Raw genomic sequence first — 27,429 nt, 5'->3', positions numbered from 1 at the left:
AAAGCAGTCATGCAAACATCGAATTTAACACAGCACAGCAAAATCAGTTGCACCATTCAATTCCGCTCGTCCAGGCGGGGAGAATTCAATCACATTTATTCGATGCGACGTTTCTTATGGGATTTAATAAGCGACAACATTTTGACCCCAAACCGAGAGGATTCTGGGATGTTTGTGGTTTTTTGGTAATAACTCTGGAAGGAAACGTCGCAGACCCATCAAGGTGGTACTCGTACTGCTCGCCTCATCGAGAGGAATCCAAATATATGAGTGGTTACGCTATGGGATATGAAATGGACGAGCGACCAATAAAACAACATGTATTATTGGGTTGAATGCTTTTTGCTATTCACAAAATAAAACAAAAGCAGTCATGCAAACATCGAATTTAGCACAGCAAAACCAGTTGCACCATTAAATTCCGCTCGTCCAGGCGGGGAGAATTCAATCACATTTATTCGATGCGACGTTTCTTATGGGATTTAATAAGCGACAACATTTTGACCCCAAACCGAGAGGATTCTGGGATGTTTGTGGTGTTTTGGTAATAACTCTGGAAGGAAACGTCGCAGACCCATCAAGGAGGTACTCGTACTGCTCGCCTCATCGAGAGGAATCCAAATATATGAGTGGTTACGCTATGGGATATGAAATGGACGAGCGACCAATAAAACAACATGTATTATGGGGTTGAATGCTTTTTGCTATTCACAAAATAAAACAAAAGCAGTCATGCTAACATCGAATTTAACACAGCACAGCAAAACCAGTTGCACCATTCAATTCCGCTCGTCCAGGCGGGGAGAATTCAATCACATTTATTCGATGCGACGTTACTTATGGGATTTAATAAGCGACAACATTTTGACCCCAAACCGAGAGGATTCTGGGATGTTTGTGGTTTTTTGGTAATAACTCTGGAAGGAAACGTCGCAGACCCATCAAGGTGGTACTCGTACTGGTCGACTCATCGAGAGGAATCCAAATATATGAGTGGTTACGCTATGGGATATGAAATGGACGAGCGACCAATAAAACAACATGTATTATGGGGTTGAATGCTTTTTGCTATTCACAAAATAAAACAAAAGCAGTCATGCAAACATCGAATTTAACACAGCACAGCAAAACCAGTTACACCATTCAATTCCGCTCGTCCAGGCGGGGAGAATTCAATCACATGTATTCGATGCGACGTTTCTTATGGGATTTAATAAGCGACAACATTTTGACCCCAAACCGAGAGGATTCTGGGATGTTTGTGGTGTTTTGGTAATAACTCTGGAAGGAAACGTCGCAGACCCATCAAGGTGGTACTCGTACTGCTCGCCTCATCGAGAGGAATCCAAATATATGAGTGGTTACGCTATGGGATATGAAATGGACGAGCGACCAATAAAACAACATGTATTATTGGGTTGAATGCTTTTTGCTATTCACAAAATAAAACAAAAGCAGTCATGCAAACATCGAATTTAACACAGCACAGCAAAACCAGTTGCACCATTCAATTCCGCTCATCCAGGCGGGGAGAATTCAATCACATTTATTCGATGCGACGTTTCTTATGGGATTTAATAAGCGACAACATTTTGACCCCAAACCGAAAGGATTCTGGGATGTTTGTGGTTTTTTGGTAATAACTCTGGAAGGAAACGTCGCAGACCCATCAAGGTGGTACTCGTACTGCTCGCCTCATCGAGAGGAATCCAAATATATGAGTGGTTACGCTATGGGATATGAAATGGACGAGCGACCAATAAAACAACATGTATTATGGGGTTGAATGCTTTTTGCTATTCACAAAATAAAACAAAAGCAGTCATGCAAACATCGAATTTAACACAGCACAGCAAAACCAGTTGCACCATTCAATTCCGCTCATCCAGGCGGGGAGAATTCAATCACATTTATTCGATGCGACGTTTCTTATGGGATTTAATAAGCGACAACATTTTGACCCCAAACCGAAAGGATTCTGGGATGTTTGTGGTTTTTTGGTAATAACTCTGGAAGGAAACGTCGCAGACCCATCAAGGTGGTACTCGTACTGCTCGCCTCATCGAGAGGAATCCAAATATATGAGTGGTTACGCTACGGGATATGAAATGGACGAGCGACCAATAAAACAACATGTATTATGGGGTTGAATGCTTTTTGCTATTCACAAAATAAAACAAAAGCAGTCATGCAAACATCGAATTTAACACAGCACAGCAAAACCAGTTACACCATTCAATTCCGCTCGTCCAGGCGGGGAGAATTCAATCACATGTATTCGATGCGACGTTTCTTATGGGATTTAATAAGCGACAACATTTTGACCCCAAACCGAGAGGATTCTGGGATGTTTGTGGTGTTTTGGTAATAACTCTGGAAGGAAACGTCGCAGACCCATCAAGGTGGTACTCGTACTGCTCGCCTCATCGAGAGGAATCCAAATATATGAGTGGTTACGCTATGGGATATGAAATGGACGAGCTACCAATAAAACAACATGTATTATTGGGTTGAATGCTTTTTGCTATTCACAAAATAAAACAAAAGCAGTCATGCAAACATCGAATTTAACACAGCACAGCAAAACCAGTTGCACCATTCAATTCTGCTCGTCCAGGCGGGGAGAATTCAATCACATTTATTCGATGCGACGTTTCTTATGGGATTTAATAAGCGACAACATTTTGACCCCAAACCGAGAGGATTCTGGGATGTTTGTGGTTTTTTGGTAATAACTCTGGAAGGAAACGTCGCAGACCCATCAAGGTGGTACTCGTACTGCTCGCCTCATCGAGAGGAATCAAAATATATGAGTGGTTACCCTATGGGATATGAAATGGACGAGCGACCAATAAAACAACATGTATTATGGGGTTGAATGCTTTTTGCTATTCACAAAATAAAACAAAAACAGTCATGCAAACATCGAATTTAACACAGCACAGCAAAACCAGTTGCACCATTCAATTCCGCTCGTCCAGGCGGGGAGAATTCAATCACATTTATTCGATGCGACGTTTCTTATGGGATTTAATAAGCGACAACATTTTGACCCCAAACCGAGAGGATTCTGGGATGTTTGTGGTGTTTTGGTAATAACTCTGGAAGGAAACGTCGCAGACCCATCAAGGTGGTAGTCGTACTGCTCGCCTCATCGAGAGGAATCCAAATATATGAGTGGTTACGCTATGGGATATGAAATGGACGAGCGACCAATAAAACAACATGTATTATGGGGTTGAATGCTTTTTGCTATTCACAAAATAAAACAAAAGCAGTCATGCAAACATCGAATTTAGCACAGCAAAACCAGTTGCACCATTAAATTCCGCTCGTCCAGGCGGGGAGAATTCAATCACATTTATTCGATGCGACGTTTCTTATGGGATTTAATGAGCGACAACATTTTGACCCCAAACCGAGAGGATTCTGGGATGTTTGTGGTGTTTTGGTAATAACTCTGGAAGGAAACGTCGCAGACCCATCAAGGAGGTACTCGTACTGCTCGCCTCATCGAGAGGAATCCAAATATATGAGTGGTTACGCTATGGGATATGAAATGGACGAGCGACCAATAAAACAACATGTATTATGGGGTTGAATGCTTTTTGCTATTCACAAAATAAAACAAAAACAGTCATGCAAACATCGAATTTAACACAGCACAGCAAAACCAGTTGCACCATTCAATTCCGCTCGTCCAGGCGGGGAGAATTCAATCACATTTATTCGATGCGACGTTTCTTATGGGATTTAATAAGCGACAACATTTTGACCCCAAACCGAGAGGATTCTGGGATGTTTGTGGTGTTTTGGTAATAACTCTGGAAGGAAACGTCGCAGACCCATCAAGGTGGTAGTCGTACTGCTCGCCTCATCGAGAGGAATCCAAATATATGAGTGGTTACGCTATGGGATATGAAATGGACGAGCGACCAATAAAACAACATGTATTATGGGGTTGAATGCTTTTTGCTATTCACAAAATAAAACAAAAGCAGTCATGCAAACATCGAATTTAACACAGCACAGCAAAATCAGTTGCACCATTCAATTCCGCTCGTCCAGGCGGGGAGAATTCAATCACATTTATTCGATGCGACGTTTCTTATGGGATTTAATAAGCGACAACATTTTGACCCCAAACCGAGAGGATTCTGGGATGTTTGTGGTTTTTTGGTAATAACTCTGGAAGGAAACGTCGCAGACCCATCAAGGTGGTACTCGTACTGCTCGCCTCATCGAGAGGAATCCAAATATATGAGTGGTTACGCTATGGGATATGAAATGGACGAGCGACCAATAAAACAACATGTATTATTGGGTTGAATGCTTTTTGCTATTCACAAAATAAAACAAAAGCAGTCATGCAAACATCGAATTTAGCACAGCAAAACCAGTTGCACCATTAAATTCCGCTCGTCCAGGCGGGGAGAATTCAATCACATTTATTCGATGCGACGTTTCTTATGGGATTTAATAAGCGACAACATTTTGACCCCAAACCGAGAGGATTCTGGGATGTTTGTGGTGTTTTGGTAATAACTCTGGAAGGAAACGTCGCAGACCCATCAAGGAGGTACTCGTACTGCTCGCCTCATCGAGAGGAATCCAAATATATGAGTGGTTACGCTATGGGATATGAAATGGACGAGCGACCAATAAAACAACATGTATTATGGGGTTGAATGCTTTTTGCTATTCACAAAATAAAACAAAAGCAGTCATGCTAACATCGAATTTAACACAGCACAGCAAAACCAGTTGCACCATTCAATTCCGCTCGTCCAGGCGGGGAGAATTCAATCACATTTATTCGATGCGACGTTTCTTATGGGATTTAATAAGCGACAACATTTTGACCCCAAACCGAGAGGATTCTGGGATGTTTGTGGTTTTTTGGTAATAACTCTGGAAGGAAACGTCGCAGACCCATCAAGGTGGTACTCGTACTGGTCGACTCATCGAGAGGAATCCAAATATATGAGTGGTTACGCTATGGGATATGAAATGGACGAGCGACCAATAAAACAACATGTATTATGGGGTTGAATGCTTTTTGCTATTCACAAAATAAAACAAAAGCAGTCATGCAAACATCGAATTTAACACAGCACAGCAAAACCAGTTACACCATTCAATTCTGCTCGTCCAGGCGGGGAGAATTCAATCACATTTATTCGATGCGACGTTTCTTATGGGATTTAATAAGCGACAACATTTTGACCCCAAACCGAGAGGATTCTGGGATGTTTGTGGTTTTTTTGGTAATAACTCTGGAAGGAAACGTCGCAGACCCATCAAGGTGGTACTCGTACTGCTCGCCTCATCGAGAGGAATCCAAATATATGAGTGGTTACGCTATGGGATATGAAATGGACGAGCGACCAATAAAACAACATGTATTATGGGGTTGAATGCTTTTTGCTATTCACAAAATAAAACAAAAGCGGTCATGCAAACATCGAATTTAACACAGCACAGCAAAACCAGTTGCACCATTCAATTCCGCTCGTCCAGGCGGGGAGAATTCAATCACATTTATTCGATGCGACGTTTCTTATGGGATTTAATAAGCCACAACATTTTGACCCCAAACCGAGAGGATTCTGGGATGTTTGTGGTTTTTTGGTAATAACTCTGGAAGGAAACGTCGCAGACCCATCAAGGTGGTACTCGTACTGCTCGCCTCATCGAGAGGAATCCAAATATATGAGTGGTTACGCTATGGGATATGAAATGGACGAGCGACCAATAAAACAACATGTATTATGAGGTTGAATACTTTTTGCTATTCACAAAATAAAACAAAAGCAGTCATGCAAACATCGAATTTAACACAGCACAGCAAAACCAGTTGCACCATTCAATTCTGCTCGTCCAGGCGGGGAGAATTCAATCACATTTATTCGATGCGACGTTTCTTATGGGATTTAATAAGCGACAACATTTTGACCCCAAACCGAGAGGATTCTGGGATGTTTGTGGTTTTTTGGTAATAACTCTGGAAGGAAACGTCGCAGACCCATCAAGGTGGTACTCGTACTGCTCGCCTCATCGAGAGGAATCCAAATATATGAGTGGTTACGCTATGGGATATGAAATGGACGAGCGACCAATAAAACAACATGTATTATGGGGTTGAATGCTTTTTGCTATTCACAAAATAAAACAAAAGCAGTCATGCAAACATCGAATTTAACACAGCACAGCAAAACCAGTTGCACCATTCAATTCCGCTCGTCCAGGCGGGGAGAATTCAATCACATTTATTCGATGCGACGTTTCTTATGGGATTTAATAAGCGACAACATTTTGACCCCAAACCGAGAGGATTCTGGGATGTTTGTGGTGTTTTGGTAATAACTCTGGAAGGAAACGTCGCAGACCCATCAAGGAGGTACTCGTACTGCTCGCCTCATCGAGAGGAATCCAAATATATGAGTGGTTACGCTATGGGATATGAAATGGACGAGCGACCAATAAAACAACATGTATTATGGGGTTGAATGCTTTTTGCTATTCACAAAATAAAACAAAAGCAGTCATGCTAACATCGAATTTAACACAGCACAGCAAAACCAGTTGCACCATTCAATTCCGCTCGTCCAGGCGGGGAGAATTCAATCACATTTATTCGATGCGACGTTTCTTATGGGATTTAATAAGCCACAACATTTTGACCCCAAACCGAGAGGATTCTGGGATGTTTGTGGTTTTTTGGTAATAACTCTGGAAGGAAACGTCGCAGACCCATCAAGGTGGTACTCGTACTGCTCGCCTCATCGAGAGGAATCCAAATATATGAGTGGTTACGCTATGGGATATGAAATGGACGAGCGACCAATAAAACAACATGTATTATGAGGTTGAATACTTTTTGCTATTCACAAAATAAAACAAAAGCAGTCATGCAAACATCGAATTTAACACAGCACAGCAAAACCAGTTGCACCATTCAATTCTGCTCGTCCAGGCGGGGAGAATTCAATCACATTTATTCGATGCGACGTTTCTTATGGGATTTAATAAGCGACAACATTTTGACCCCAAACCGAGAGGATTCTGGGATGTTTGTGGTTTTTTGGTAATAACTCTGGAAGGAAACGTCGCAGACCCATCAAGGTGGTACTCGTACTGCTCGCCTCATCGAGAGGAATCCAAATATATGAGTGGTTACGCTATGGGATATGAAATGGACGAGCGACCAATAAAACAACATGTATTATGGGGTTGAATGCTTTTTGCTATTCACAAAATAAAACAAAAGCAGTCATGCAAACATCGAATTTAACACAGCACAGCAAAACCAGTTGCACCATTCAATTCCGCTCGTCCAGGCGGGGAGAATTCAATCACATTTATTCGATGCGACGTTTCTTATGGGATTTAATAAGCGACAACATTTTGACCCCAAACCGAGAGGATTCTGGGATGTTTGTGGTGTTTTGGTAATAACTCTGGAAGGAAACGTCGCAGACCCATCAAGGAGGTACTCGTACTGCTCGCCTCATCGAGAGGAATCCAAATATATGAGTGGTTACGCTATGGGATATGAAATGGACGAGCGACCAATAAAACAACATGTATTATGGGGTTGAATGCTTTTTGCTATTCACAAAATAAAACAAAAGCAGTCATGCTAACATCGAATTTAACACAGCACAGCAAAACCAGTTGCACCATTCAATTCCGCTCGTCCAGGCGGGGAGAATTCAATCACATTTATTCGATGCGACGTTTCTTATGGGATTTAATAAGCGACAACATTTTGACCCCAAACTGAGAGGATTCTGGGATGTTTGTGGTTTTTTGGTAATAACTCTGGAAGGAAACGTCGCAGACCCATCAAGGTGGTACTCGTACTGGTCGACTCATCGAGAGGAATCCAAATATATGAGTGGTTACGCTATGGGATATGAAATGGACGAGCGACCAATAAAACAACATGTATTATGGGGTTGAATGCTTTTTGCTATTCACAAAATAAAACAAAAGCAGTCATGCAAACATCGAATTTAACACAGCACAGCAAAACCAGTTACACCATTCAATTCCGCTCGTCCAGGCGGGGAGAATTCAATCACATGTATTCGATGCGACGTTTCTTATGGGATTTAATAAGCGACAACATTTTGACCCCAAACCGAGAGGATTCTGGGATGTTTGTGGTTTTTTGGTAATAACTCTGGAAGGAAACGTCGCAGACCCATCAAGGTGGTACTCGTACTGCTCGCCTCATCGAGAGGAATCCAAATATATGAGTGGTTACGCTATGGGATATGAAATGGACGAGCGACCAATAAAACAACATGTATTATTGGGTTGAATGCTTTTTGCTATTCACAAAATAAAACAAAAGCAGTCATGCAAACATCGAATTTAACACAGCACAGCAAAACCAGTTGCACCATTCAATTCCGCTCATCCAGGCGGGGAGAATTCAATCACATTTATTCGATGCGACGTTTCTTATGGGATTTAATAAGCGACAACATTTTGACCCCAAACCGAAAGGATTCTGGGATGTTTGTGGTTTTTTGGTAATAACTCTGGAAGGAAACGTCGCAGAACCATCAAGGTGGTACTCGTACTGCTCGCCTCATCGAGAGGAATCCAAATATATGAGTGGTTACGCTATGGGATATGAAATGGACGAGCGACCAATAAAACAACATGTATTATGGGGTTGAATGCTTTTTGCTATTCACAAAATAAAACAAAAGCAGTCATGCAAACATCGAATTTAACACAGCACAGCAAAACCAGTTGCACCATTCAATTCTGCTCGTCCAGGCGGGGAGAATTCAATCACATTTATTCGATGCGACGTTTCTTATGGGATTTAATAAGCGACAACATTTTGACCCCAAACCGAGAGGATTCTGGGATGTTTGTGGTTTTTTGGTAATAACTCTGGAAGGAAACGTCGCAGACCCATCAAGGTGGTACTCGTACTGCTCGCCTCATCGAGAGGAATCCAAATATATGAGTGGTTACCCTATGGGATATGAAATGGACGAGCGACCAATAAAACAACATGTATTATGGGGTTGAATGCTTTTTGCTATTCACAAAATAAAACAAAAGCAGTCATGCAAACATCGAATTTAACACAGCACAGCAAAACCAGTTGCACCATTCAATTCCGCTCGTCCAGGCGGGGAGAATTCAATCACATTTATTCGATGCGACGTTTCTTATGGGATTTAATAAGCGACAACATTTTGACCCCAAACCGAGAGGATTCTGGGATGTTTGTGGTGTTTTGGTAATAACTCTGGAAGGAAACGTCGCAGACCCATCAAGGTGGTAGTCGTACTGCTCGCCTCATCGAGAGGAATCCAAATATATGAGTGGTTACGCTATGGGATATGAAATGGACGAGCGACCAATAAAACAACATGTATTATGGGGTTGAATGCTTTTTGCTATTCACAAAATAAAACAAAAGCAGTCATGCAAACATCGAATTTAACACAGCACAGCAAAATCAGTTGCACCATTCAATTCCGCTCGTCCAGGCGGGGAGAATTCAATCACATTTATTCGATGCGACGTTTCTTATGGGATTTAATAAGCGACAACATTTTGACCCCAAACCGAGAGGATTCTGGGATGTTTGTGGTTTTTTGGTAATAACTCTGGAAGGAAACGTCGCAGACCCATCAAGGTGGTACTCGTACTGCTCGCCTCATCGAGAGGAATCCAAATATATGAGTGGTTACGCTATGGGATATGAAATGGACGAGCGACCAATAAAACAACATGTATTATTGGGTTGAATGCTTTTTGCTATTCACAAAATAAAACAAAAGCAGTCATGCAAACATCGAATTTAACACAGCACAGCAAAACCAGTTGCACCATTCAATTCCGCTCGTCCAGGCGGGGAGAATTCAATCACATTTATTCGATGCGACGTTTCTTATGGGATTTAATAAGCGACAACATTTTGACCCCAAACCGAGAGGATTCTGGGATGTTTGTGGTGTTTTGGTAATAACTCTGGAAGGAAACGTCGCAGACCCATCAAGGAGGTACTCGTACTGCTCGCCTCATCGAGAGGAATCCAAATATATGAGTGGTTACGCTATGGGATATGAAATGGACGAGCGACCAATAAAACAACATGTATTATGGGGTTGAATGCTTTTTGCTATTCACAAAATAAAACAAAAGCAGTCATGCTAACATCGAATTTAACACAGCACAGCAAAACCAGTTGCACCATTCAATTCCGCTCGTCCAGGCGGGGAGAATTCAATCACATTTATTCGATGCGACGTTTCTTATGGGATTTAATAAGCCACAACATTTTGACCCCAAACCGAGAGGATTCTGGGATGTTTGTGGTTTTTTGGTAATAACTCTGGAAGGAAACGTCGCAGACCCATCAAGGTGGTACTCGTACTGCTCGCCTCATCGAGAGGAATCCAAATATATGAGTGGTTACGCTATGGGATATGAAATGGACGAGCGACCAATAAAACAACATGTATTATGGGGTTGAATGCTTTTTGCTATTCACAAAATAAAACAAAAGCAGTCATGCAAACATCGAATTTAACATAGCACAGCAAAACCAGTTGCACCATTCAATTCCGCTCTTCCAGGCGGGGAGAATTCAATCACATGTATTCGATGCGACGTTTCTTATGGGATTTAATAAGCGACAACATTTTGACCCCAAACCGAGAGGATTCTGGGATGTTTGTGGTTTTTTGGTAATAACTCTGGAAGGAAACGTCGCAGACCCATCAAGGTGGTACTCGTACTGCTCGCCTCATCGAGAGGAATCCAAATATATGAGTGGTTACGCTATGGGATATGAAATGGACGAGCGACCAATAAAACAACATGTATTATTGGGTTGAATGCTTTTTGCTATTCACAAAATAAAACAAAAGCAGTCATGCAAACATCGAATTTAACACAGCACAGCAAAACCAGTTGCACCATTCAATTCCGCTCGTCCAGGCGGGGAGAATTCAATCACATTTATTCGATGCGACGTTTCTTATGGGATTTAATAAGCGACAACATTTTGACCCCAAACCGAGAGGATTCTGGGATGTTTGTGGTGTTTTGGTAATAACTCTGGAAGGAAACGTCGCAGACCCATCAAGGAGGTACTCGTACTGCTCGCCTCACCGAGAGGAATCCAAATATATGAGTGGTTACGCTATGGGATATGAAATGGACGAGCGACCAATAAAACAACATGTATTATGGGGTTGAATGCTTTTTGCTATTCACAAAATAAAACAAAAGCAGTCATGCTAACATCGAATTTAACACAGCACAGCAAAACCAGTTGCACCATTCAATTCCGCTCGTCCAGGCGGGGAGAATTCAATCACATTTATTCGATGCGACGTTTCTTATGGGATTTAATAAGCCACAACATTTTGACCCCAAACCGAGAGGATTCTGGGATGTTTGTGGTTTTTTGGTAATAACTCTGGAAGGAAACGTCGCAGACCCATCAAGGTGGTACTCGTACTGCTCGCCTCATCGAGAGGAATCCAAATATATGAGTGGTTACGCTATGGGATATGAAATGGACGAGCGACCAATAAAACAACATGTATTATGGGGTTGAATGCTTTTTGCTATTCACAAAATAAAACAAAAGCAGTCATGCAAACATCGAATTTAACATAGCACAGCAAAACCAGTTGCACCATTCAATTCCGCTCTTCCAGGCGGGGAGAATTCAATCACATGTATTCGATGCGACGTTTCTTATGGGATTTAATAAGCGACAACATTTTGACCCCAAACCGAGAGGATTCTGGGATGTTTGTGGTGTTTTGGTAATAACTCTGGAAGGAAACGTCGCAGACCCATCAAGGTGGTACTCGTACTGCTCGCCTCATCGAGAGGAATCCAAATATATGAGTGGTTACGCTATGGGATATGAAATGGACGAGCGACCAATAAAACAACATGTATTATGGGGTTGAATGCTTTTTGCTATTCACAAAATAAAACAAAAGCAGTCATGCAAACATCGAATTTAACACAGCACAGCAAAACCAGTTGCACCATTCAATTCTGCTCGTCCAGGCGGGGAGAATTCAATCACATTTATTCGATGCGACGTTTCTTATGGGATTTAATAAGCGACAACATTTTGACCCCAAACCGAGAGGATTCTGGGATGTTTGTGTTTTTTTGGTAATAACTCTGGAAGGAAACGTCGCAGACCCATCAAGGTGGTACTCGTACTGCTCGCCTCATCGAGAGGAATCCAAATATATGAGTGGTTACGCTATGGGATATGAAATGGACGAGCGACCAATAAAACAACATGTATTATGGGGTTGAATGCTTTTTGCTATTCACAAAATAAAACAAAAGCAGTCATGCAAACATCGAATTTAACACAGCACAGCAAAACCAGTTGCACCATTCAATTCCGCTCGTCCAGGCGGGGAGAATTCAATCACATTTATTCGATGCGACGTTTCTTATGGGATTTAATAAGCGACAACATTTTGACCCCAAAACGAGAGGATTCTGGGATGTTTGTGGTGTTTTGGTAATAACTCTGGAAGGAAACTTCGCAGACCCATCAAGGTGGTACTCGTACTGCTCGCCTCATCGAGAGGAATCCAAATATATGAGTGGTTACGCTATGGGATATGAAATGGACGAGCGACCAATAAAACAACATGTATTATGGGGTTGAATGCTTTTTGCTATTCACAAAATAAAACAAAAGCAGTCATGCAAACATCGAATTTAACACAGCACAGCAAAACCAGTTGCACCATTCAATTCTGCTCGTCCAGGCGGGGAGAATTCAATCACATTTATTCGATGCGACGTTTCTTATGGGATTTAATAAGCGACAACATTTTGACCCCAAACCGAGAGGATTCTGGGATGTTTGTGGTTTTTTGGTAATAACTCTGGAAGGAAACGTGGCAGACCCATCAAGGTGGTACTCGTACTGCTCGCCTCATCGAGAGGAATCCAAATATATGAGTGGTTACCCTATGGGATATGAAATGGACGAGCGACCAATAAAACAACATGTATTATGGGGTTGAATGCTTTTTGCTATTCACAAAATAAAACAAAAGCAGTCATGCAAACATCGAATTTAACACAGCACAGCAAAACCAGTTGCACCATTCAATTCCGCTCGTCCAGGCGGGGAGAATTCAATCACATTTATTCGATGCGACGTTTCTTATGGGATTTAATAAGCGACAACATTTTGACCCCAAAACGAGAGGATTCTGGGATGTTTGTGGTTTTTTGGTAATAACTCTGGAAGGAAACGTCGCAGACCCATCAAGGTGGTACTCGTACTGCTCGCCTCATCGAGAGGAATCCAAATATATGAGTGGTTACGCTATGGGATATGAAATGGACGAGCGACCAATAAAACAACATGTATTATGGGGTTGAATGCTTTTTGCTATTCACAAAATAAAACAAAAGCAGTCATGCAAACATCGAATTTAACATAGCACAGCAAAACCAGTTGCACCATTCAATTCCGCTCTTCCAGGCGGGGAGAATTCAATCACATGTATTCGATGCGACGTTTCTTATGGGATTTAATAAGCGACAACATTTTGACCCCAAACCGAGAGGATTCTGGGATGTTTGTGGTGTTTTGGTAATAACTCTGGAAGGAAACGTCGCAGACCCATCAAGGTGGTACTCGTACTGCTCGCCTCATCGAGAGGAATCCAAATATATGAGTGGTTACGCTATGGGATATGAAATGGACGAGCGACCAATAAAACAACATGTATTATGGGGTTGAATGCTTTTTGCTATTCACAAAATAAAACAAAAGCAGTCATGCAAACATCGAATTTAACACAGCACAGCAAAACCAGTTGCACCATTCAATTCTGCTCGTCCAGGCGGGGAGAATTCAATCACATTTATTCGATGCGACGTTTCTTATGGGATTTAATAAGCGACAACATTTTGACCCCAAACCGAGAGGATTCTGGGATGTTTGTGGTTTTTTGGTAATAACTCTGGAAGGAAACGTCGCAGACCCATCAAGGTGGTACTCGTACTGCTCGCCTCATCGAGAGGAATCCAAATATATGAGTGGTTACCCTATGGGATATGAAATGGACGAGCGACCAATAAAACAACATGTATTATGGGGTTGAATGCTTTTTGCTATTCACAAAATAAAACAAAAGCAGTCATGCAAACATCGAATTTAACACAGCACAGCAAAACCAGTTGCACCATTCAATTCCGCTCGTCCAGGCGGGGAGAATTCAATCACATTTATTCGATGCGACGTTTCTTATGGGATTTAATAAGCGACAACATTTTGACCCCAAAACGAGAGGATTCTGGGATGTTTGTGGTTTTTTGGTAATAACTCTGGAAGGAAACGTCGCAGACCCATCAAGGTGGTACTCGTACTGCTCGCCTCATCGAGAGGAATCCAAATATATGAGTGGTTACGCTATGGGATATGAAATGGACGAGCGACCAATAAAACAACATGTATTATGGGGTTGAATGCTTTTTGCTATTCACAAAATAAAACAAAAGCAGTCATGCTAACATCGAATTTAACACAGCACAGCAAAACCAGTTGCACCATTCAATTCCGCTCGTCCAGGCGGGGAGAATTCAATCACATTTATTCGATGCGACGTTTCTTATGGGATTTAATAAGCGACAACATTTTGACCCCAAACCGAGAGGATTCTGGGATGTTTGTGGTTTTTTGGTAATAACTCTGGAAGGAAACGTCGCAGACCCATCAAGGTGGTACTCGTACTGGTCGACTCATCGAGAGGAATCCAAATATATGAGTGGTTACGCTATGGGATATGAAATGGACGAGCGACCAATAAAACAACATGTATTATGGGGTTGAATGCTTTTTGCTATTCACAAAATAAAACAAAAGCAGTCATGCAAACATCGAATTTAACACAGCACAGCAAAACCAGTTACACCATTCAATTCCGCTCGTCCAGGCGGGGAGAATTCAATCACATGTATTCGATGCGACGTTTCTTATGGGATTTAATAAGCGACAACATTTTGACCCCAAACCGAGAGGATTCTGGGATGTTTGTGGTTTTTTGGTAATAACTCTGGAAGGAAACGTCGCAGACCCATCAAGGTGGTACTCGTACTGCTCGCCTCATCGAAAGGAATCCAAATATATGAGTGGTTACGCTATGGGATATGAAATGGACGAGCGACCAATAAAACAACATGTATTATTGGGTTGAATGCTTTTTGCTATTCACAAAATAAAACAAAAGCAGTCATGCAAACATCGAATTTAACACAGCACAGCAAAACCAGTTGCACCATTCAATTCCGCTCATCCAGGCGGGGAGAATTCAATCACATTTATTCGATGCGACGTTTCTTATGGGATTTAATAAGCGACAACATTTTGACCCCAAACCGAAAGGATTCTGGGATGTTTGTGGTTTTTTGGTAATAACTCTGGAAGGAAACGTCGCAGAACCATCAAGGTGGTACTCGTACTGCTCGCCTCATCGAGCGGAATCCAAATATATGAGTGGTTACGCTATGGGATATGAAATGGACGAGCGACCAATAAAACAACATGTATTATGGGGTTGAATGCTTTTTGCTATTCACAAAATAAAACAAAAGCAGTCATGCAAACATCGAATTTAACACAGCACAGCAAAACCAGTTGCACCATTCAATTCTGCTCGTCCAGGCGGGGAGAATTCAATCACATTTATTCGATGCGACGTTTCTTATGGGATTTAATAAGCGACAACATTTTGACCCCAAACCGAGAGGATTCTGGGATGTTTGTGGTTTTTTGGTAATAACTCTGGAAGGAAACGTCGCAGACCCATCAAGGTGGTACTCGTACTGCTCGCCTCATCGAGAGGAATCCAAATATATGAGTGGTTACCCTATGGGATATGAAATGGACGAGCGACCAATAAAACAACATGTATTATGGGGTTGAATGCTTTTTGCTATTCACAAAATAAAACAAAAGCAGTCATGCAAACATCGAATTTAACACAGCACAGCAAAACCAGTTGCACCATTCAATTCCGCTCGTCCAGGCGGGGAGAATTCAATCACATTTATTCGATGCGACGTTTCTTATGGGATTTAATAAGCGACAACATTTTGACCCCAAACCGAGAGGATTCTGGGATGTTTGTGGTGTTTTGGTAATAACTCTGGAAGGAAACGTCGCAGACCCATCAAGGTGGTAGTCGTACTGCTCGCCTCATCGAGAGGAATCCAAATATATGAGTGGTTACGCTATGGGATATGAAATGGACGAGCGACCAATAAAACAACATGTATTATGGGGTTGAATGCTTTTTGCTATTCACAAAATAAAACAAAAGCAGTCATGCAAACATCGAATTTAACACAGCACAGCAAAATCAGTTGCACCATTCAATTCTGCTCGTCCAGGCGGGGAGAATTCAATCACATTTATTCGATGCGACGTTTCTTATGGGATTTAATAAGCGACAACATTTTGACCCCAAACCGAGAGGATTCTGGGATGTTTGTGGTTTTTTGGTAATAACTCTGGAAGGAAACGTCGCAGACCCATCAAGGTGGTACTCGTACTGCTCGCCTCATCGAGAGGAATCCAAATATATGAGTGGTTACGCTATGGGATATGAAATGGACGAGCGACCAATAAAACAACATGTATTATTGGGTTGAATGCTTTTTGCTATTCACAAAATAAAACAAAAGCAGTCATGCAAACATCGAATTTAACACAGCAGAGCAAAACCAGTTGCACCATTCAATTCCGCTCGTCCAGGCGGGGAGAATTCAATCACATTTATTCGATGCGACGTTTCTTATGGGATTTAATAAGCGACAACATTTTGACCCCAAACCGAGAGGATTCTGGGATGTTTGTGGTGTTTTGGTAATAACTCTGGAAGGAAACGTCGCAGACCCATCAAGGAGGTACTCGTACTGCTCGCCTCATCGAGAGGAATCCAAATATATGAGTGGTTACGCTATGGGATATGAAATGGACGAGCGACCAATAAAACAACATGTATTATGGGGTTGAATGCTTTTTGCTATTCACAAAATAAAACAAAAGCAGTCATGCTAACATCGAATTTAACACAGCACAGCAAAACCAGTTGCACCATTCAATTCCGCTCGTCCAGGCGGGGAGAATTCAATCACATTTATTCGATGCGACGTTTCTTATGGGATTTAATAAGCGACAACATTTTGACCCCAAACCGAAAGGATTCTGGGATGTTTGTGGTTTTTTGGTAATAACTCTGGAAGGAAACGTCGCAGAACCATCAAGGTGGTACTCGTACTGCTCGCCTCATCGAGCGGAATCCAAATATATGAGTGGTTACGCTATGGGATATGAAATGGACGAGCGACCAATAAAACAACATGTATTATGGGGTTGAATGCTTTTTGCTATTCACAAAATAAAACAAAAGCAGTCATGCAAACATCGAATTTAACACAGCACAGCAAAACCAGTTGCACCATTCAATTCTGCTCGTCCAGGCGGGGAGAATTCAATCACATTTATTCGATGCGACGTTTCTTATGGGATTTAATAAGCGACAACATTTTGACCCCAAACCGAGAGGATTCTGGGATGTTTGTGGTTTTTTGGTAATAACTCTGGAAGGAAACGTCGCAGACCCATCAAGGTGGTACTCGTACTGCTCGCCTCATCGAGAGGAATCCAAATATATGAGTGGTTACCCTATGGGATATGAAATGGACGAGCGACCAATAAAACAACATGTATTATGGGGTTGAATGCTTTTTGCTATTCACAAAATAAAACAAAAGCAGTCATGCAAACATCGAATTTAACACAGCACAGCAAAACCAGTTGCACCATTCAATTCCGCTCGTCCAGGCGGGGAGAATTCAATCACATTTATTCGATGCGACGTTTCTTATGGGATTTAATAAGCGACAACATTTTGACCCCAAACCGAGAGGATTCTGGGATGTTTGTGGTGTTTTGGTAATAACTCTGGAAGGAAACGTCGCAGACCCATCAAGGTGGTAGTCGTACTGCTCGCCTCATCGAGAGGAATCCAAATATATGAGTGGTTACGCTATGGGATATGAAATGGACGAGCGACCAATAAAACAACATGTATTATGGGGTTGAATGCTTTTTGCTATTCACAAAATAAAACAAAAGCAGTCATGCAAACATCGAATTTAACACAGCACAGCAAAATCAGTTGCACCATTCAATTCTGCTCGTCCAGGCGGGGAGAATTCAATCACATTTATTCGATGCGACGTTTCTTATGGGATTTAATAAGCGACAACATTTTGACCCCAAACCGAGAGGATTCTGGGATGTTTGTGGTTTTTTGGTAATAACTCTGGAAGGAAACGTCGCAGACCCATCAAGGTGGTACTCGTACTGCTCGCCTCATCGAGAGGAATCCAAATATATGAGTGGTTACGCTATGGGATATGAAATGGACGAGCGACCAATAAAACAACATGTATTATTGGGTTGAATGCTTTTTGCTATTCACAAAATAAAACAAAAGCAGTCATGCAAACATCGAATTTAACACAGCAGAGCAAAACCAGTTGCACCATTCAATTCCGCTCGTCCAGGCGGGGAGAATTCAATCACATTTATTCGATGCGACGTTTCTTATGGGATTTAATAAGCGACAACATTTTGACCCCAAACCGAGAGGATTCTGGGATGTTTGTGGTGTTTTGGTAATAACTCTGGAAGGAAACGTCGCAGACCCATCAAGGAGGTACTCGTACTGCTCGCCTCATCGAGAGGAATCCAAATATATGAGTGGTTACGCTATGGGATATGAAATGGACGAGCGACCAATAAAACAACATGTATTATGGGGTTGAATGCTTTTTGCTATTCACAAAATAAAACAAAAGCAGTCATGCTAACATCGAATTTAACACAGCACAGCAAAACCAGTTGCACCATTCAATTCCGCTCGTCCAGGCGGGGAGAATTCAATCACATTTATTCGATGCGACGTTTCTTATGGGATTTAATAAGCCACAACATTTTGATCCCAAACCGAGAGGATTCTGGGATGTTTGTGGTTTTTTGGTAATAACTCTGGAAGGAAACGTCGCAGACCCATCAAGGTGGTACTCGTACTGCTCGCCTCATCGAGAGGAATCCAAATATATGAGTGGTTACGCTATGGGATATGAAATGGACGAGCGACCAATAAAACAACATGTATTATGGGGTTGAATGCTTTTTGCTATTCACAAAATAAAACAAAAGCAGTCATGCAAACATCGAATTTAACATAGCACAGCAAAACCAGTTGCACCATTCAATTCCGCTCTTCCAGGCGGGGAGAATTCAATCACATGTATTCGATGCGACGTTTCTTATGGGATTTAATAAGCGACAACATTTTGACCCCAAACCGAGAGGATTCTGGGATGTTTGTGGTGTTTTGGTAATAACTCTGGAAGGAAACGTCGCAGACCCATCAAGGTGGTACTCGTACTGCTCGCCTCATCGAGAGGAATCCAAATATATGAGTGGTTACGCTATGGGATATGAAATGGACGAGCGACCAATAAAACAACATGTATTATGGGGTTGAATGCTTTTTGCTATTCACAAAATAAAACAAAAGCAGTCATGCAAACATCGAATTTAACACAGCACAGCAAAACCAGTTGCACCATTCAATTCTGCTCGTCCAGGCGGGGAGAATTCAATCACATTTATTCGATGCGACGTTTCTTATGGGATTTAATAAGCGACAACATTTTGACCCCAAACCGAGAGGATTCTGGGATGTTTGTGGTTTTTTGGTAATAACTCTGGAAGGAAACGTCGCAGACCCATCAATGTGGTACTCGTACTGCTCGCCTCATCGAGAGGAATCCAAATATATGAGTGGTTACCCTATGGGATATGAAATGGACGAGCGACCAATAAAACAACATGTATTATGGGGTTGAATGCTTTTTGCTATTCACAAAATAAAACAAAAGCAGTCATGCAAACATCGAATTTAACACAGCACAGCAAAACCAGTTGCACCATTCAATTCCGCTCGTCCAGGCGGGGAGAATTCAATCACATTTATTCGATGCGACGTTTCTTATGAGATTTAATAAGCGACAACATTTTGACCCCAAACCGAGAGGATTCTGGGATGTTTGTGGTGTTTTGGTAATAACTCTGGAAGGAAACGTCGCAGACCCATCAAGGTGGTAGTCGTACTGCTCGCCTCATCGAGAGGAATCCAAATATATGAGTGGTTACGCTATGGGATATGAAATGGACGAGCGACCAATAAAACAACATGTATTATGGGGTTGAATGCTTTTTGCTATTCACAAAATAAAACAAAAGCAGTCATGCAAACATCGAATTTAACACAGCACAGCAAAATCAGTTGCACCATTCAATTCCGCTCGTCCAGGCGGGGAGAATTCAATCACATTTATTCGATGCGACGTTTCTTATGGGATTTAATAAGCGACAACATTTTGACCCCAAACCGAGAGGATTCTGGGATGTTTGTGGTTTTTTGGTAATAACTCTGGAAGGAAACGTCGCAGACCCATCAAGGTGGTACTCGTACTGCTCGCCTCATCGAGAGGAATCCAAATATATGAGTGGTTACGCTATGGGATATGAAATGGACGAGCGACCAATAAAACAACATGTATTATGGGGTTGAATGCTTTTTGCTATTCACAAAATAAAACAAAAGCAGTCATGCAAACATCGAATTTAACACAGCACAGCAAAACCAGTTGCACCATTCAATTCTGCTCGTCCAGGCGGGGAGAATTCAATCACATTTATTCGATGCGACGTTTCTTATGGGATTTAATAAGCGACAACATTTTGACCCCAAACCGAGAGGATTCTGGGATGTTTGTGGTTTTTTGGTAATAACTCTGGAAGGAAACGTCGCAGACCCATCAAGGAGGTACTCGTACTGCTCGCCTCATCGAGAGGAATCCAAATATATGAGTGGTTACCCTATGGGATATGAAATGGACGAGCGACCAATAAAACAACATGTATTATGGGGTTGAATGCTTTTTGCTATTCACAAAATAAAACAAAAGCAGTCATGCAAACATCGAATTTAACACAGCACAGCAAAACCAGTTGCACCATTAAATTCCGCTCGTCCAGGCGGGGAGAATTCAATCACATTTATTCGATGCGACGTTTCTTATGGGATTTAATAAGCGACAACATTTTGACCCCAAACCGAGAGGATTCTGGGATGTTTGTGGTTTTTTGGTAATAACTCTGGAAGGAAACGTCGCAGACCCATCAAGGTGGTACGCGTACTGCTCGCCTCATCGAGAGGAATCCAAATATATGAGTGGTTACCCTATGGGATATGAAATGGACGAGCGACCAATAAAACAACATGTATTATGGGGTTGAATGCTTTTTGCTATTCACAAAATAAAACAAAAGCAGTCATGCAAACATCGAATTTAACACAGCACAGCAAAACCAGTTGCACCATTCAATTCCGCTCGTCCAGGCGGGGAGAATTCAATCACATTTATTCGATGCGACGTTTCTTATGAGATTTAATAAGCGACAACATTTTGACCCCAAACCGAGAGGATTCTGGGATGTTTGTGGTGTTTTGGTAATAACTCTGGAAGGAAACGTCGCAGACCCATCAAGGTGGTAGTCGTACTGCTCGCCTCATCGAGAGGAATCCAAATATATGAGTGGTTACGCTATGGGATATGAAATGGACGAGCGACCAATAAAACAACATGTATTATGGGGTTGAATGCTTTTTGCTATTCACAAAATAAAACAAAAGCAGTCATGCAAACATCGAATTTAACACAGCACAGCAAAATCAGTTGCACCATTCAATTCCGCTCGTCCAGGCGGGGAGAATTCAATCACATTTATTCGATGCGACGTTTCTTATGGGATTTAATAAGCGACAACATTTTGACCCCAAACCGAGAGGATTCTGGGATGTTTGTGGTTTTTTGGTAATAACTCTGGAAGGAAACGTCGCAGACCCATCAAGGTGGTACTCGTACTGCTCGCCTCATCGAGAGGAATCCAAATATATGAGTGGTTACGCTATGGGATATGAAATGGACGAGCGACCAATAAAACAACATGTATTATGGGGTTGAATGCTTTTTGCTATTCACAAAATAAAACAAAAGCAGTCATGCAAACATCGAATTTAACACAGCACAGCAAAACCAGTTGCACCATTCAATTCTGCTCGTCCAGGCGGGGAGAATTCAATCACATTTATTCGATGCGACGTTTCTTATGGGATTTAATAAGCGACAACATTTTGACCCCAAACCGAGAGGATTCTGGGATGTTTGTGGTTTTTTGGTAATAACTCTGGAAGGAAACGTCGCAGACCCATCAAGGAGGTACTCGTACTGCTCGCCTCATCGAGAGGAATCCAAATATATGAGTGGTTACCCTATGGGATATGAAATGGACGAGCGACCAATAAAACAACATGTATTATGGGGTTGAATGCTTTTTGCTATTCACAAAATAAAACAAAAGCAGTCATGCAAACATCGAATTTAACACAGCACAGCAAAACCAGTTGCACCATTAAATTCCGCTCGTCCAGGCGGGGAGAATTCAATCACATTTATTCGATGCGACGTTTCTTATGGGATTTAATAAGCGACAACATTTTGACCCCAAACCGAGAGGATTCTGGGATGTTTGTGGTTTTTTGGTAATAACTCTAGAAGGAAACGTCGCAGACCCATCAAGGTGGTACTCGTACTGCTCGCCTCATCGAGAGGAATCCAAATATATGAGTGGTTACGCTATGGGATATGAAATGGACGAGCGACCAATAAAACAACATGTATTATTGGGTTGAATGCTTTTTGCTATTCACAAAATAAAACAAAAGCAGTCATGCAAACATCGAATTTAACACAGCACAGCAAAACCAGTTGCACCATTCAATTCCGCTCATCCAGGCGGGGAGAATTCAATCACATTTATTCGATGCGACGTTTCTTATGGGATTTAATAAGCGACAACATTTTGACCCCAAACCGAAAGGATTCTGGGATGTTTGTGGTTTTTTGGTAATAACTCTGGAAGGAAACGTCGCAGACCCATCAAGGTGGTACTCGTACTGCTCGCCTCATCGAGAGGAATCCAAATATATGAGTGGTTACGCTATGGGATATGAAATGGACGAGCGACCAATAAAACATGTATTATGGGGTTGAATGCTTTTTGCTATTCACAAAATAAAACAAAAGCAGTCATGCAAACATCGAATTTAACACAGCACAGCAAAACCAGTTGCACCATTCAATTCTGCTCGTCCAGGCGGGGAGAATTCAATCACATTTATTCGATGCGACGTTTCTTATGGGATTTCATAAGCGACAACATTTTGACCCCAAACCGAGAGGATTCTGGGATGTTTGTGGTTTTTTGGTAATAACTCTGGAAGGAAACGTCGCAGACCCATCAAGGTGGTACTCGTACTGCTCGCCTCATCGAGAGGAATCCAAATATATGAGTGGTTACCCTATGGGATATGAAATGGACGAGCGACCAATAAAACAACATGTATTATGGGGTTGAATGCTTTTTGCTATTCACAAAATAAAACAAAAGCAGTCATGCAAACATCGAATTTAACACAGCACAGCAAAACCAGTTGCACCATTCAATTCCGCTCGTCCAGGCGGGGAGAATTCAATCACATTTATTCGATGCGACGTTTCTTATGGGATTTAATAAGCGACAACATTTTGACCCCAAACCGAGAGGATTCTGGGATGTTTGTGGTTTTTTGGTAATAACTCTGGAAGGAAACGTCGCAGACCCATCAAGGTGGTAGTCGTACTGCTCGCCTCATCGAGAGGAATCCAAATATATGAGTGGTTACGCTATGGGATATGAAATGGACGAGCGACCAATAAAACAACATGTATTATGGGGTTGAATGCTTTTTGCTATTCACAAAATAAAACAAAAGCAGTCATGCAAACATCGAATTTAACACAGCACAGCAAAATCAGTTGCACCATTCAATTCCGCTCGTCCAGGCGGGGAGAATTCAATCACATTTATTCGATGTGACGTTTCTTATGGGATTTAATAAGCGACAACATTTTGACCCCAAACCGAGAGGATTCTGGGATGTTTGTGGTTTTTTGGTAATAACTCTGGAAGGAAACGTCGCAGACCCATCAAGGTGGTACTCGTACTGCTCGCCTCATCGAGAGGAATCCAAATATATGAGTGGTTACGCTATGGGATATGAAATGGACGAGCGACCAATAAAACAACATGTATTATGGGGTTGAATGCTTTTTGCTATTCACAAAATAAAACAAAAGCAGTCATGCTAACATCGAATTTAACACAGCACAGCAAAACCAGTTGCACCATTCAATTCCGCTCGTCCAGGCGGGGAGAATTCAATCACATTTATTCGATGCGACGTTTCTTATGGGATTTAATAAGCGACAACATTTTGACCCCAAACCGAGAGGATTCTGGGATGTTTGTGGTTTTTTGGTAATAACTCTGGAAGGAAACGTCGCAGACCCATCAAGGTGGTACTCGTACTGCTCGCCTCATCGAGAGGAATCCAAATATATGAGTGGTTACGCTATGGGATATGAAATGGACGAGCGACCAATAAAACAACATGCATTATTGGGTTGAATGCTTTTTGCTATTCACAAAATAAAACAAAAGCAGTCATGCAAACATCGAATTTAACACAGCACAGCAAAACCAGTTGCACCATTCAATTCCGCTCGTCCAGGCGGGGAGAATTCAATCACATTTATTCGATGCGACGTTTCTTATGGGATTTAATAAGCGACAACATTTTGACCCCAAACCGAGAGGATTCTGGGATGTTTGTGGTGTTTTGGTAATAACTCTGGAAGGAAACGTCGCAGACCCATCAAGGAGGTACTCGTACTGCTCGCCTCATCGAGAGGAATCCAAATATATGAGTGGTTACGCTATGGGATATGAAATGGACGAGCCACCAATAAAACAACATGTATTATGGGGTTGAATGCGTTTTGCTATTCACAAAATAAAACAAAAGCAGTCATGCTAACATCGAATTTAACACAGCACAGCAAAACCAGTTGCACCATTCAATTCCGCTCGTCCAGGCGGGGAGAATTCAATCACATTTATTCGATGCGACGTTTCTTATGGGATTTAATAAGCGACAACATTTTGACCCCAAACCGAGAGGATTCTGGGATGTTTGTGGTTTTTTGGTAATAACTCTGGAAGGAAACGTCGCAGACCCATCAAGGTGGTACTCGTACTGGTCGACTCATCGAGAGGAATCAAAATATATGAGTGGTTACGCTATGGGATATGAAATGGACGAGCGACCAATAAAACAACATGTATTATGGGGTTGAATGCTTTTTGCTATTCACAAAATAAAACAAAAGCAGTCATGCAAACATCGAATTTAACACAGCACAGCAAAACCAGTTACACCATTCAATTCCGCTCGTCCAGGCGGGGAGAATTCAATCACATTTATTCGATGCGACGTTTCTTATGGGATTTAATAAGCGACAACATTTTGACCCCAAACCGAGAGGATTCTGGGATGTTTGTGGTTTTTTGGTAATAACTCTGGAAGGAAACGTCGCAGACCCATCAAGGTGGTAGTCGTACTGCTCGCCTCATCGAGAGGAATCCAAATATATGAGTGGTTACGCTATGGGATATGAAATGGACGAGCGACCAATAAAACAACATGTATTATGGGGTTGAATGCTTTTTGCTATTCACAAAATAAAACAAAAGCAGTCATGCTAACATCGAATTTAACACAGCACAGCAAAACCAGTTGCACCATTCAATTCCGCTCGTCCAGGCGGGGAGAATTCAATCACATTTATTCGATGCGACGTTTCTTATGGGATTTAATAAGCGACAACATTTTGACCCCAAACCGAGAGGATTCTGGGATGTTTGTGGTGTTTTGGTAATAACTCTGGAAGGAAACGTCGCAGACCCATCAAGGAGGTACTCGTACTGCTCGCCTCATCGAGAGGAATCCAAATATATGAGTGGTTACGCTATGGGATATGAAATGGACGAGCGACCAATAAAACAACATGTATTATGGGGTTGAATGCTTTTTGCTATTCACAAAATAAAACAAAAGCAGTCATGCTAACATCGAATTTAACACAGCACAGCAAAACCAGTTGCACCATTCAATTCCGCTCGTCCAGGCGGGGAGAATTCAATCACATTTATTCGATGCGACGTTTCTTATGGGATTTAATAAGCGACAACATTTTGACCCCAAACCGAGAGGATTCTGGGATGTTTGTGGTTTTTTGGTAATAACTCTGGAAGGAAACGTCGCAGACCCATCAAGGTGGTACTCGTACTGGTCGACTCATCGAGAGGAATCAAAATATATGAGTGGTTACGCTATGGGATATGAAATGGACGAGCGACCAATAAAACAACATGTATTATGGGGTTGAATGCTTTTTGCTATTCACAAAATAAAACAAAAGCAGTCATGCAAACATCGAATTTAACACAGCACAGCAAAACCAGTTACACCATTCAATTCCGCTCGTCCAGGCGGGGAGAATTCAATCACATTTATTCGATGCGACGTTTCTTATGGGATTTAATAAGCGATAACATTTTGACCCCAAACCGAGAGGATTCTGGGATGTTTGTGGTTTTTTGGTAATAACTCTGGAAGGAAACGTCGCAGACCCATCAAGGTGGTACTCGTACTGCTCGCCTCATCGAGAGGAATCCAAATATATGAGTGGTTACGCTATGGGATATGAAATGGACGAGCGACCAATAAAACAACATGTATTATGGGGTTGAATGCTTTTTGCTATTCACAAAATAAAACAAAAGCGGTCATGCAAACATCGAATTTAACACAGCACAGCAAAACCAGTTGCACCATTCAATTCCGCTCGTCCAGGCGGGGAGAATTCAATCACATTTATTCGATGCGACGTTTCTTATGGGATTTAATAAGCCACAACATTTTGACCCCAAACCGAGAGGATTCTGGGATGTTTGTGGTGTTTTGGTAATAACTCTGGAAGGAAACGTCGCAGACCCATCAAGATGGTAGTCGTACTGCTCGCCTCATCGAGAGGAATCCAAATATATGAGTGGTTACGCTATGGGATATGAAATGGACGAGCGACCAATAAAACAACATGTATTATGGGGTTGAATGCTTTTTGCTATTCACAAAATAAAATAAAAGCAGTCATGCAAACATCGAATTTAACACAGCACAGCAAAATCAGTTGCACCATTCAATTCCGCTCGTCCAGGCGGGGAGAATTCAATCACATTTATTCGATGCGACGTTTCTTATGGGATTTAATAAGCGACAACATTTTGAC

The sequence above is a fragment of the Petromyzon marinus genome, unplaced genomic scaffold (assembly GCF_048934315.1).
Source record: "Petromyzon marinus isolate PM22_M1 ecotype Great Lakes invasive population unplaced genomic scaffold, UKy_Petmar_22M1.pri1.0 PM_Scaffold_28, whole genome shotgun sequence".
Taxonomy (NCBI): Eukaryota; Metazoa; Chordata; class Hyperoartia; order Petromyzontiformes; family Petromyzontidae; genus Petromyzon; species Petromyzon marinus.
This window is presented reverse-complemented; position numbering follows the sequence as displayed.